The sequence below is a fragment of the Panulirus ornatus genome, chromosome 50, assembly GCF_036320965.1.
Source record: "Panulirus ornatus isolate Po-2019 chromosome 50, ASM3632096v1, whole genome shotgun sequence".
NCBI lineage: Eukaryota > Metazoa > Arthropoda > Malacostraca > Decapoda > Palinuridae > Panulirus > Panulirus ornatus.
In genome coordinates this window covers 747,170-762,323 of record NC_092273.1, presented here as the reverse complement: position 1 = coordinate 762,323, position 15,154 = coordinate 747,170, and the positions used below count along the sequence as shown (strand labels likewise).

General features: G+C 42.5%; 1 protein-coding gene across 6 annotated transcripts in view; it reads right to left on the bottom strand.

Annotated features, from left to right (window-relative positions):
- polybromo (protein) overlaps positions 1-15,154 on the bottom strand; it is a 471,093-nt gene that overhangs the window by 34,115 nt on the left and 421,824 nt on the right. The window lies entirely within an intron of this gene.

The window sequence follows — 15,154 nt, the reverse complement described above, 5'->3', positions numbered from 1 at the left end:
TAGGAGTGTGTGACAGAGTGTAAGAAAGTAAATTCTAAATTGATGTGGGTAAACTGAAGGTGGATGGAGAGAGAAGGGTAATTATTGGTGCTTATGCACCTAGTCATGAAAAGAAAGACCATGAGAGACAAGTGTTTTGGGAGCAGCTGAGTGAGTGTGTCAGCAGCTTTGGTGCATGCGATTGGGTACTGGTGATGGGTGAAATAAAAGCAAAGGTGAGTAATGTGGCAGTTGAGGGTATCATTGGTATACATGGGGTATTCAATGTTGTGAATGGAAATGGTGAAGAGCTTGTGGATTTGTGTGCTGAAAAATACAGGTGATTGGGAATATCTGGTTTAATAAGAGAGATATACATAAGTATACATATGTGAGTCATAGAGATGGTCATAGGGCTTTATCAAATTACGTGTTAATTGATCAGCATGTAAATAAGAGACTTTTGGATGTTAATGTGCTGAGAGCTGCAGCTGGTGGGATGTCTGATCACTATCTTCTGGAGACAAAGGTGAAGATTTGTAGAGGTTTTCAAAATGTTGGGGAGAAGAGAGTGGTGAGAGTAAGTGAGCTTGGAAAGGAGATTTGTGTGAGGAAGTACCAGGAGATATTGAGTGTTGAATGGCAAAAGGTGAGAGCAAATGACATGAAGGAAGTGGGTGGAGAATGGGATGTATTCAGGGAAGTAGAGTGGCATGTGCAAAAGATGCATGTGGCTTGAGAGAGGTGGGAGGTGGGCAGATTAGAAAGGGTAGTAAATGGTGGGATCAAGAAGTAAAGTTGTTTGTAAAACAGAAAAGAGGCATTTGGGTAATATTTACAAGAAAGAGGTGCAAATGACTGAAAGATGTATAAAAGAAAGCTGCAGGAGGTCAAAAAAGGTGCAAGGGTTGAAAAAGAAGGCACATGAGAGTTGGGGTGATAGAGTATCATTAAACTTTAGGGAGGATAAAAACATGTTTTGGAAGGAGATAAATAACGTGCGTATCACAAGAGAACAAATGGAAAAATCTGTGAAGGGGACAAGGGGGAGAAGTGGTAACAGGCAATGATAAAGTGAGAAGGAGATGGAGTGAGTATTTTGAAGGTTTGTTGGATGTGTTTGATGACAGAGTAGCAGATGTAGGGTGTTTTGGTCAGGGTACTGTGCAAAGTGAGAGGGTCTGGGAGAATGGTTTGGTTAAGAAAGAGGAGGTAGTGAAAGCTTTGCAGAAGATGAAATATGGCAAGGTGGTGGATTTGGATGGTACTGCAGTTGAATTTATCAAGAAAGGGGGTGACTGTGTTGTTGACTGGTTGGTAAGGATATTCAATGTATGTATGGATCATGGTGAAGTGCCCGAGGATTAGCAGAATGCATGTGTAGTGCCATTGTACAAAGACAAAGGGGATAAGGCATATTGAATATTCTTGGAAAATTGTAAGGGAAGGTATTGATTGAGAGGGTGAAGGCATGTACAGAGCATCAGATTGGGAAGGAGCAGTGTGATTTCAGAAGTGGTAGAGGATGTGTGGATCAGATGTTTGCTTTGAAGAATGTGCGTGAGAAATACTTAGAAAGGCATATGGATTTGTATGGGGCATTTATGGATCCTGATAGGGCATGTGATAGGGTCTTATCAGGTACGAGTAAGAAGAGAGGAGAGTGACTGGTTCCCAGTGGAGGTCTGTCTGCAGCATGGGTGTGTGATGTCACCATGGATGTGTAATTTGTTCATGGATGGGGTGGTGAGGGATGAAAATGCAAGAGTTTTGAAGAGAGAGGGAAGAGTATGCAGTCAGTTGGGGAGGAGAGGGCAAGTAAAGTTAGTTGTTGTTCACCAGTGATACAACACTGGTAGCTGATTCAAGTGAGAAATTGCAGAAGTTGGTGACAGTTTTTAAGAGTGTGTGAGGGGGAAAGTTGAGAGTAAATGTGAATAAAAGCAAGGTTATTAGGTTCATTAGGGTTGAGGGACAAGTTAACTGGGATTTAAGTTTGAATGAAGAAAAATTGGAGGAAGAAGTGTTTTAAATATCTGGGAGTGGATCTGGCAGCATATGAAACCATGGGAGTGGAAGTGAGGCATAGGGTGGGGAAGGGGTGTGAAGGATCAACCACAGTCTATTTATTCTCTTACCCTTTCATTACTTACTCGATCAAACCACCTCACATCACATGCTAGCCTTAAACATTTAATTTTCAACACATCCACCTTACTCTGTACAACCCTACCTATAGCCCATGCCTTGCAAACATATAATATTGTTGTAATAATTATTCCTTCAAATATACCCATTTTTGCTCTACGAGATAACATTCTCTCATTCCACACATTCTTCATCACTCCCAGAGCCTTTGCCCTCTTCCTCACCCTGTGACTCATATCCACTTCCATAGTTCCATTCACTGCTAAGTCCACTCCCAGATATCTAAAATACTTCACTTCCTCCAATTTTTCTCCATTCAAAGTCACATTCCAACTAACTTGTTCCTCAATCCTACTAACCCTAATAAACTTGCTCTTATTCACATTTACTCTTAACATTCTCCTTTCATGCACTTTTCCAAACTCAGTCAGCAACTTCTGCAGTTTCTCACCCAAATCAGCCACCAGCGCTGTATCACTGATGAACAACCACTGACTCACTTCCCAGGCCCTCTCATCCCAAGAGAATGCATACTTGCCCCTTTTTCCAAAATTCTTGCATTTACCTCCCTAACCACCCCATCCATTAACAAATTGAACAACCATGGGGACATCACACACTCCTGCTGCAGACCAACCTTCTCTGGGAACCAATCACTCTCCCCTCTTCCTACTCGTACATATGCCTTACATCCTTGATAAAAACTTTTCACTGCTTCTAGCAACTTACCTGCCACACCATATACTCATAAGACCTTCTTCAAAGCATCTCTATCAACCCTATCATATACCTTCTCAAGACCCATAAATTCTACATACAAATCCCTCTGTTTTTCTAAGTGTTTCTCACAAATTCTTCAAAGCAAACACCAGATCTACACATCCTCTAACGCTTCTGAAACCACACTGATCTTCCCCAATCTGATGCTCTGTACATGCCTTAACCCCCTCAATTAATACCCTCCCATATTTCCCAGGAATACTCAACAAACTTATGCCTCTGGAGTTTGAACGCTTCCTTTTATCCCCTTTGCCTTAGTACAATGGAACTATACATAAATTACTCCAATCCTCAGGCACTTGACCATGATTCACACATATATTAAGTATTCTTACCAACCAATCAACAACACATTCACTGGCTTCCTTAATAAATTCAACTGCAATACATTCCAATCATGCCACCTTGCTGGATTTCACCTTTTGCAAGGCTTTCACCACCTCTTCTCTTTTCACCAAACCACTCTCCCTAACTCTCTCACTTCACATACCACCCCAGCCTAATCACCTTACATCTCCCACTGTATCATCAAACATATTTAACAGTCCTTCTAAATACTCACTCCACCTCCTCACTTCATCACTTCTTGTTATCACTTCTCCTTTTGCTCCCTTCACTGATGTCCCCATTTGTTCTCGTCTTTCACACATAATTTACTTTCTTCCAAAACATCTATTTATTCTCCCCAAAGATTAATGATACTCTCAAACCCAACTCTCATTTGGCCTCTTTTTTCAACTCCGGTACCTTCCTCTTGACCCTCTGCCACTTTCTCATGTAATCATCCAATCATTTGCACTCCTCTATAAGTAGCATCCAAAGGCCTCTCTTTTTCTCTTTCACTAGCAACTTTACTTCATTAAACCACTCAATACCCTTTTTAATCTGCCCACTTCCCACCTTTCGCATGCCACATGCATCTCTTGCACATGTCATCACTGCTTCCCTAAATACCTCCTATTTCTCACCCACTCCCCCCACTTGGTCTCACCCTTTGCCATTTTACACTCAATCTCTCTTGGTATTTCTTCACAGAAGTCTCCTTTCCAAACTTACTTAACTTACTCTCGCCATTCTCATCTCCCCAACACTGTTTCCTCTTCTTTTAAAAACCTTTACAAAACTTCACCCTCACCTCCACAAGATAGTGATTATACATCCCACCAGCTGCCCCTCTTAGCACATTTACATCCAAAAGTCTCTCTTTTACATGTCCATCAATTAATACGTAATCTAATAATGCTCTTTGACCATATCTCCTACTCACATACATATATAATGCACTTTGACCATATCTCCTACTCACATACATATAAGTATATCTCTCTTTTTACAACAGGTATATCCAATCACCAATCTTTTTTTCTTAACACAACTCCACAAGCACTCCGCCATTTCCAATCAAAACACTGAGTATGCCATGTGCATCACATTTAAATCATCCACCACAAATACCCAGTCTCATGCACCAAAACTGCAGACACTCACTCAACTGCTCCAAAACACTTGCCTCTCATGATCTTTCTTCTCATGACTAGGTGCATAAGCACCAATAATCAACCATCTCTTGCCATCCACTTTCAGTTTTACCCACATCAACCTAGAATTCACTCTCTTACACTTTATCACACACTCCCCCAACTTCTGCTTCAGAAGTAGATCAACTACATTGTTAGCTCCTGTCCACTCACCATCCCCTGACTTTACTACACAACATTTCCAAACCATTCTTCCCTTTTTCCCTAAAACTGTGTTTCACCCAGATCCAGAACATACAGGTTTCTTTCCCCTAACATATTACCTACCTCCCATCTCTTCTCATCTTGGTTACATCCACACACATTCTGTTTTCTCTTTTAGAAACTGAAATATAAAATACACACACACATATATAAATATATATATATATATATATATATATATATATATATATTTCTTTTCTTTCTTTCAAACTATTCGCCATTTCCCGCATTAGCGAGGTAGCGTTAAGAACAGAGGACTGGGCCTTTGAGGGAATACCCTCACCTGGCCCAATTCTCTGTTCCTTCTTTTGGAAAATTAAAAAAAAAAAAAAAAAAGAGAGGGGAGGATTTCCAGCCCCCCGCTCCCTCCCCTTTTAGTCGCCTTCTACGACACGCAGGGAATACGTGTGAAGTATTCTTAATCCCCTATTGCAGGGATAATATATATATATATATTTTTTTTTTTTCCGCTGTCTCCCGCGTTTGTGAGGTAGCGCAAGGAAACAGACGAAAGAAATGGCCCAACCCACCCCCATACACATGTATATACATACGTCCACACACGCAAATATACATACCTACACAGCTTTCCATGGTTTACCCCAGACGCTTCACATGCCTTGATTCAATCCACTGACAGCAAGTCAACCCCGGTATACCACATCGCTCCAATTCACTCTATTCCTTGAACGCCTTTCACCCTCCTGCATGTTCAGGCCCCGATCACACAAAATCTTTTTCACTCCATCTTTCCACCTCCAATTTGGTCTCCCTCTTCTCCTCGTTCCCTCCACCTCCGACACATATATCCTCTTGGTCAATCTTTCCTCACTCATTCTCTCCATGTGACCAAACCATTTCAAAACACCCTCTTCTGCTCTCTCAACCACACTCATTTTATTTCCACACATCTCTCTTACCCTTACGTTACTTACTCGATCAAACCACCTCACACCACACATTGTCCTCAAACATCTCATTTCCAGCACATCCATCCTTCTGCGCACAACTCTATCCATAGTCCACGCCTCGCAACCATACAACATTGTTGGAACCACCTTTCCTTCAAACATACCCATTTTTGCTTTCCGAGATAATGTTCTCAACTTCCACACATTCTTCAAGGCTCCCAGAATTTTCGCCCCCTCCCCCACCCTATGATCCACTTCCGCTTCCATGTTTCCATCCGCTGCCAGATCCACTCCCAGATATCTAAAACACTTCACTTCCTCCAGTTTTTCTCCATTCAAACTCACCTCCCAATTGACTTGACCCTCAACCCAACTGTACCTAATAACCTTGCTCTTATTCACATTTACTCTTAACTTTCTTCTTTCACACACTTTACCAAACTCAGTCACCAGCTTCTGCAGTTTCTCACATGAATCAGCCACCAGCGCTGTATCATCAGCGAACAACAACTGACTCACTTCCCAAGTTCTCTCATCCCCAACAGACTTCATACTTGCCCCTCTTTCCAAAACTCTTGCATTCACATCCCTAACAACCCCATCCATAAACAAATTAAACAACCATGGAGACATCACACACCCCTGCCGCAAACCTACATTCACTGAGAACCAATCACTTTCCTCTCTTCCTACACGTACACATGCCTTACATCCTCGATAAAAACTTTTCACTGCTTCTAACAACTTGCCTCCCACACCATATATTCTTAATACCTTCCACAGAGCATCTCTATCAACTCTATCATATGCCTTCTCCAGATCCATAAATGCTACATACAAATCCATTTGCTTTTCTAAGTATTTCTCACATACATTCTTCAAAGCAAACACCTGATCCACACATCCTCTACCACTTCTGAAACCACACTGCTCTTCCCCAATCTGATGCTCTGTACATGCCTGTATATTTTTTTTTTTTTGCTTTGTCGCTGTCTCCCGCATTTGCGAGGTAGCGCAAGGAAACAGACGAAAGAAATGGCCCAACCCACCCCCATACACATGTATATACATACGTCCACACACGCAAATATACATACCTACACAGCTTTCCATGGTTTACTCCAGACGCTTCACATGCCCTGATTCAATCCACTGACAGCACGTCAACCCCGGTATATCACATCGATCCAATTCACTCTATTCCTTGCCCTCCTTTCACCCTCCTGCATGTTCAGGCCCCGATCACACAAAATCTTTTTCACTCCATCTTTCCACCTCCAATTTGGTCTCCCACTTCTCCTCATTCCCTCCACCTCCGACACATATATCCTCTTGGTCAATCTTTCCTCACTCATTCTCTCCATGTGCCCAAACCATTTCAAAACACCCTCTTCTGCTCTCTCAACCACGCTCTTTTTATTACCACACATCTCTCTTACCCTTACATTACATACTCGATCAAACCACCTCACACCACACATTGTCCTTAAACATCTCATTTCCAGCACATCCATCCTCCTGCGCAGAACTCTATCCATAGCCCACACCTCGCAACCATACAACACTGTTGGAACCACTATTCCTTCAAACATACCCATTTTTGCTTTCCGAGATAATGTTCTCGACTTCCACACATTCTTCAAGGCTCCCAGGATTTTCGCCCCCTCCCCCACCCTATGATCCACTTCCGCTTCCATGGTTCCATCCGCTGCCAGATCCACTCCCAGATATCTAAAACACTTTACTTCCTCCAGTTTTTCTCCATTCAAACTTACCTCCCAATTGACTTGACCCTCAACCCAACTGTACCTAATAACCTTGCTCTTATTCACATTTACTCTTAACTTTCTTCTTTAACACACTTTACCAAACTCTGTCACCAGCTTCTGCAGTTTCTCACATGAATCAGCCACCAGCGCTGTATCATCAGCGAACAACAACTGACTCACTTCCCAAGCTCTCTCATCCACAACAGACTTCATACTTGCCCCTCTTTCCAAAACTCTAGCATTCACCTCCCTAACAACCCCATCCATAAACAAATTAAACAACCATGGAGACATCACACACCCCTGCCGCAAACCTACATTCACTGAGAACCAATCACCTTCCTCTCTTCCTACACGTACACATGCCTTACATCCTCGATAAAAACTTTTCACTGCTTCTAACAACTTGCCTCCCACACTATATATTCTTAATACCTTCCACAGAGCATCTCTATCAACTCTATCATATGCCTTCTCCAGATCCATAAATGCTACATACAAATCCATTTGCTTTTCTAAGTATTTCTCACATACATTCTTCAAAGCAAACACCTGATCCACACATCCTCTACCACTTCTGAAACCACACTGCTCTTCCCCAATCTGATGCTCTGTACATGCCTTCACCCTCTCAATCAATACCCTCCTATATAATTTACCAGGAATACTCAACAAACTTATACCTCTGTAATTTGAGCACTCACTCTTATCCCCTTTGCCTTTGTACAATGGCACTATGCACGCATTCCGCCAATCCTCAAGCACCTCACCATGAGTCATACATACATTAAATAACCTTACCAACCAGTCAACAATACAGTCATCCCCTTTTTTAATAAATTCCACTGCAATACCATCCAAACCTGCTGCCTTGCCGGCTTTCATCTTCCGCAAAGCTTTTACTACCTCTTATCTGTTTACCAAATCATTTTCCCTAACCCTCTCACTTTGCACACCACCTCGACCAAAACACCCTATATCTGCCACTCTATCATCAAACACATTCAACAAACCTTCAAAATGCTCACTCCATCTCCTTCTCACATCACCACTAATTGTTATCACCTCCCCATTTGCGCCCTTCACTGAAGTTCCCATTTGCTCCCTTGTCTTACACACTTTATTTACCTCCTTCCAGAACATCTTTTTATTCTCCCTAAAATTTAATGATACTCTCTCACCCCAACTCTCATTTGCCCTCCTGTTTCAGGAGTACTGCTACTCCTTCCCTTGCTCTTGTCCTCTCACTAACCCTTGACTTTACTCCCAAGACATTCCCAAACCACTCTTCCCCTTTACCCTTGAGCTTCGTTTCACTCAGAGCCAAAACATCCAGGTTCCTTTCCTCAAATGTACTACCTATCTCTCCTTTTTTCACATCTTGGTTACATCCACACACATTTAGACACCCCAGTCTGAGCCTTCGAGGAGGATGAGCACTCCCCGCGTGACTCCTTCTTCTGTTTCCCATTTAAGAATGTTAAAAAATACAAGGAGGGGAGGATTTCTGGCCCCCCGCTCCCGTCCCCTCTAGTCGCCTTCTACGACACGCGAGGAATGCGTGGGAAGTATTCTTTCACCCCTATCCCCAGGGATAACATATATATATATATATATATATATATATATATATATATATATATATATATATATATATATATATATATATATACATATATACATACACATACATATGCACATATACACACACACACACATATACATATATATACATATGAAAAATGTAAGAAATAATTTAGAAAACTGAAACTTCTGGCGACAAAGTATAATAATAAAAAAATATATATATATATATATATATATATATATATATATATATATATATATATATATATATATATATATATATATATGGCTGATTCATGTGTGAAACTGCAGAAGCTGGTGACTGAGTTTGGTAAAGTGTGGAAGAAGAAAGTTAAGAGTAAATGTGAATAAGAGCAAGGTTATTAGGTACAGTAGGGTTGAGGGTCAAGTCAATTGGGAGGTGAGTTTGAATGGAGAAAAACTGGAGGAAGTGAAGTGTTTTAGATATCTGGGAGTGGATCTGGCAGCGGATGGAACCATGGAAGCGGAAGTGGATCATAGGGTGGGGGAGGGGGCGAAAATTCTGGGGGCCTTGAAGAATGTGTGGAAGTCGAGAACATTATCTCTTAAAGCAAAAATGGGTATGTTTGAAGGAATAGTGGTTCCAGCAATGTTGTATGGTTGCGAGGCGTGGGCTATGGATAGAGTTGTGCGCAGGAGGATGGATGTGCTGGAAATGAGATGTTTGAGGACAATGTGTGGTGTGAGGTGGTTTGATCGAGTGAGTAACGTAAGGGTAAGAGAGATGTGTGGAAATAAAAAGAGCGTGGTTGAGAGAGCAGAAGAGGGTGTTTTGAAGTGGTTTGGGCACATGGAGAGGATGAGTGAGGAAAGATTGACCAAGAGGATATATATGTCAGAGGTGGAGGGAACAAGGAGAAGAGGGAGACCAAATTGGAGGTGGAAAGATGGAGTGAAAAAGATTTTGTGTGATCGGGGCCTGAACATGCAGGAGGGTGAAAGGAGGGCAAGGAACAGAGTGAATTGGAGCGATGTGGTATACCGGGGCTGACGTGCTGTCAGTGGATTGAATCAAGGAATGTGAAGCGTCTGGGGTAAACCATGGAAAGCTGTGTAGGTATGTATATATGCGTGTGTGGACGTATGTATATACATGTGTATGGGGGGGGTTGGGCCATTTCTTTCGTCTGTTTCCTTGCGCTACCTCGCAAACGCAGGAGACAGCGACAAAGCAAAAAAAAGAAATATATATATATATATATATATATATATATATATATATATATATATATACAAAGGCAAAGGGGATAAGAGTGAGTGCTCAAATTACAGAGGTATAAGTTTGTTGAGTATTCCTGGTAAATTATATGGGAGGGTATTGATTGAGAGGGTGAAGGCATGTACAGAGCATCAGATTGGGGAAGAGCAGTGTGGTTTCAGAAGTGGTAGAGGATGTGTGGATCAGGTGTTTGCTTTGAAGAATGTATGTGAGAAATACTTAGAAAAGCAAATGGATTTGTATGTAGCATTTATGGATCTGGAGAAGGCATATGACAGAGTTGATAGAGATGCTCTGTGGAAGGTATTAAGAATATATGGTGTGGGAGGAAAGTTGTTAGAAGCAGTGAAATGTTTTTATCGAGGATGTAAGGCATGTGTACGTGTAGGAAGAGAGGAAAGTGATTGGTTCTCTGTGAATGTAGGTTTGCGGCAGGGGTGTGTGATGTCTCCATGGTTGTTTAATTTGTTTATGGATGGGGTTGTTAGGGAGGTAAATGCAAGAGTTTTGGAAAGAGGGGCAAGTATGAAGTCTGTTGGGGATGAGAGAGCTTGGGAAGTGAGTCAGTTGTTGTTCGCTGATGATACAGCGCTGGTGGCTGATTCATGTGAGAAACTGCAGAAGCTGGTGACTGAGTTTGGAAAAGTGTGTGGAAGAAGAAAGTTAAGAGTAAATGTGAATAAGAGCAAGGTTATTAGGTACAGTAGGGTTGAGGGTCAAGTCAATTGGGAGGTGAGTTTGAATGGAGAAAAACTGGAGGAAGTGAAGTGTTTTAGATATCTGGGAGTGGATCTGGCAGCGGATGGAACCATGGAAGCGGAAGTGGATCATAGGGTGGGGGAGGGGGCGAAAATCCTGGGGGCCTTGAAGAATGTGTGGAAGTCGAGAACATTATCTCGGAAAGCAAAAATGGGTATGTTTGAAGGAATGGTGGTTCCAACAATGTTGTATGGTTGCGAGGCGTGGGCTATGGATAGAGTTGTGCGCAGGAGGATGGATGTGCTGGAAATGAGATGTTTGAGGACAGTGTGTGGTGTGAGGTGGTTTGATCGAGTGAGTAACGTAAGGGTAAGAGAGATGTGTGGAAATAAAAAGAGCGTGGTTGAGAGAGCAGAAGAGGGTGTTTTGAAGTGGTTTGGGCACATGGAGAGGATGAGTGAGGAAAGATTGACCAAGAGGATATATGTGTCGGAGGTGGAGGGAACAAGGAGAAGAGGGAGACCAAATTGGAGGTGGAAAGATGGAGTGAAAAAGATTTTGTGTGATCGGGGCCTGAACATGCAGGAGGGTGAAAGGAGGGCAAGGAATAGAGTGAATTGGAGCGATGTGGTATACCGGGGTTGACGTGCTGTCAGTGGATTGAATCAAGGCATGTGAAGCGTCTGGGGTAAACCATGGAAAGCTGTGTAGGTATGTATATTTGCGTGTGTGGACGTATGTATATACATGTGTATGGGGGGGGGGTTGGGCCATTTCTTTCGTCTGTTTCCTTGCGCTACCTCGCAAACGCGGGAGACAGCGACAAAGTATAATAATAATAATAATAATATAATATATATATATATATATATCTCGCTTTTTAAACCAGGTATTCCCAATCACCAGTCTTTTTTCAGCATATAAATCTACAAGTTCTTCACCATTTCCATTTACAACACTGAACACCCCATGTATACCAATTATTCCCTCAACTGCCACATTACTCACCTTTGCATTCAAATCACCCATCACTATAACCCGGTCTCGTGCATCAAAACAACGAACACACTCATTCAGCTGCTCCCAAAACACTTGCCTCTCATGATCTTTCTTCTCATGCCCAGGTGCATATGCACCAATAATCACCCATCTCTTTCCATCAACTTTCAGTTTTACCCCTATTAATCGAGAATTTACTTTCTTACATTCTATCACATACTCATGGTGAGGTGCCTGAGGATTGGCGGAATGCGTGCATAGTGCCATTGTACAAAGGCAAAGGGGATAAGAGTGAGTGCTCAAATTACAGAGGTATAAGTTTGTTGAGTATTCCTAGTAAATTATATGGGAGGGTATTGATTGAGAGGGTGAAGGCATGTACAGAGCATCAGATTGGGGAAGAGCAGTGTGGTTTCAGAAGTGGTAGAGGATGTGTGGATCAGGTGTTTGCTTTGAAGAAGGTATGTGAGAAATACTTAGAAAAGCAAACGGATTTGTATGTAGCTTTTATGGATCTGGAGAAGGTATATGACAGAGTTGATAGAGATGCTCTGTGGAAGGTATTAAGAATATATGGTGTGGGAGGAAAGTTGTTAGAAGCAGTGAAAAGTTTTTATCGAGGATGTAAGGCATGTGTACGTGTAGGAAGAGAGGAAAGTGATTGGTTCTCAGTGAATGTAGGTTTGCGGCAGGGGTGTGTGATGTCTCCATGGTTGTTTAATTTGTGTATGGATGGGGTTGTTAGGGAGGTGAATGCAAGAGTTTTGCAAAGAGGGGCAAGTATGAAGTCTGTTGTGCATGAGAGAGCTTGGGAAGTGAGTCAGTTGTTGTTTGCTGATGATACAGCGCTGGTGGCTGATTCATGTGAGAAACTGCAGAAGCTGGTGACTGAGTTTGGTAAAGTGTGTGAAAGAAGAAAGTTAAGAGTAAGTGTGAATAAGAGCAAGGTTATTAGGTACAGTAGGGTTGAGGGTCAAGTCAATTGGGAGGTAAGTTTGAATGGAGAAAAACTGGAGGAAGTAAAGTGTTTTTGATATCTGGGAGTGGATCTGGCAGCGGATGGAACCATGGAAGCGGAAGTGGATCATAGGGTGGGGGAGGGGGCGAAAATCCTGGGAGCCTTGAAGAATGTGTGGAAGTTGAGAACATTATCTCCGAAAGCAAAAATGGGTATGTTTGAAGGAATAGTGGTTCCAACAATGTTGTATGGTTGCGAGGCGTGGGCTATGGATAGAGTTGTGCGCAGGAGGATGGATGTGCTGGAAATGAGATGTTTGAGGACAATGTGTGGTGTGAGGTGGTTTGATCGAGTAAGAAACGTAAGGTTAAGGGAGATGTGTGGAAATAAAAAGAGCGTGGTTGAGAGAGCAGAAGAGGGTGTTTTGAAATGGTTTGGGCACATGGAGAGAATGAGTGAGGAAAGATTGACCAAGAGGATATATGTGTCGGAGGTGGAGGGAACGAGGAGAAGTGGGAGACCAAATTGGAGGTGGAAAGATGGAGTGAAAAAGATTTTGTGTGATCGGGGCCTGAACATGCAGGAGGGTGAAAGGAGGGCAAGGAATAGAGTGAATTGGATCGATGTAGTATACCGGGGTTGACGTGCTGTCAGTGGATTGAATCAGGGCATGTGAAGCGTCTGGGGTAAACCATGGAAAGTTGTGTGGGGCCTGGATGTGGAAAGGGAGCAGTGGTTTCGGGCATTATTGCATGACAGCTGGATACTGAGTGTGTACGAATGGAGCCTTTGTTGTCTTTTCCTAGTGCTACCTGGCACACATGAGGGGGGAGGGGGATGTTATTCCATGTGTGGCGAGGTGGCAATGGGAATGAATAAAGGCAGACAGTGTGAATTGTGTGCATATGTATATATGTATGTGTCTGTGTGTGTATATATATGTGTACATTGAGATGTATGGGTATGTATACATGCGGGTGTCGACGTGTATGTATATACATGTGTATGGGGGTGGGTTGGGCCATTTCTTTCGTCTGTTTCCTTGCGCTACCTCGCAAATGCGGGAGACAGCGACAAAGCAAAATAAATAAATAAATAATATATATTATCCCTGGGGATAGGGGAGAAAGAATACTTCCCACATATTCCCTGCGTGTCGTAGAAGGCGACTAAAAGGGGAGGGAGCGGGGGCTGGAAATCCTCCCCTCTCATTATTTTTTTTTTTTTTAATTTTCCAAAAGAAGGAACACAGAAGGGGGCCAGGTGAGGATATTCCCTCAAAGGCCCAGTTCTCTGTTCTTAACGCTACCTCGCTAATGCGGGAAATGGCGAATACTTTGAAAAAAAAAATATATGTATATATATATATATATATATATATATATATATATATATATATATATATATATATATATATATTTTTTTTTTCTTTTTGCTTTGTCGCTGTCTCCCGCGTTTGCGAGGTAGCGCAAGGAAACAGACGAAAGAAATGGCCCAACCCACCCCCATACACATGTATATATACACACGTCCACACACGCAAATATACATACCTATACTTCTCAATGTACACATACATATACACACACAGACACATACATATATATATACCCCTGCACACAATTCACACTGTCTGCCCCTACTCATTCCCATCGCCACCCCACCACCCATGGAATACCATCCCCCTCCCCCCTCATGTTTGCCAGGTAGCGCTAGGGGAGAAAGAATACTTCCCACGTATTCCCTGCGTGTCGTAGAAGGCGACTAAAAGGGAAGGGAGTGGGGGGCTGGAAATCCTCCCATCTCGTTTTTTTTTTTTTTTAATTTTCCAAAAGAGGGAACACAGAAGGGGGCCAGGTGAGGATATTCCCTCAAAGGCCCAGTTCTCTGTTCTTAACGCTACCTCGCTATTGCGGGAAATGGGAAATAGTATGAAAAAATATATTCTTTTTTATTATTATACTTTGTCGCTGTCTCCCGCGTTTGCGAGGTAGTGCAAGGAAACAGACGAAAGAAATGGCCCAACCCACCCCCATACACATGTATATACATACGTCCACACACGCAAATATACATACCTACACAGCTTTCCATGGTTTACCCCAGACGCTTCACATGCCTTGATTCAATCCACTGACAGCACGTCAACCCCGGTATACCACATCGCTCCAATTCACTCTATTCCTTGCCCTCCTTTCACCCTCCTGCATGTTCAGGCCCCGATCACACAAAATCTTTTTCACTCCATCTTTCCACCTCCAATTTGGTCTCCCTCTTCCCCTCGTTCCCTCCACCTCTGACACATATATCCTCTTGGTCAA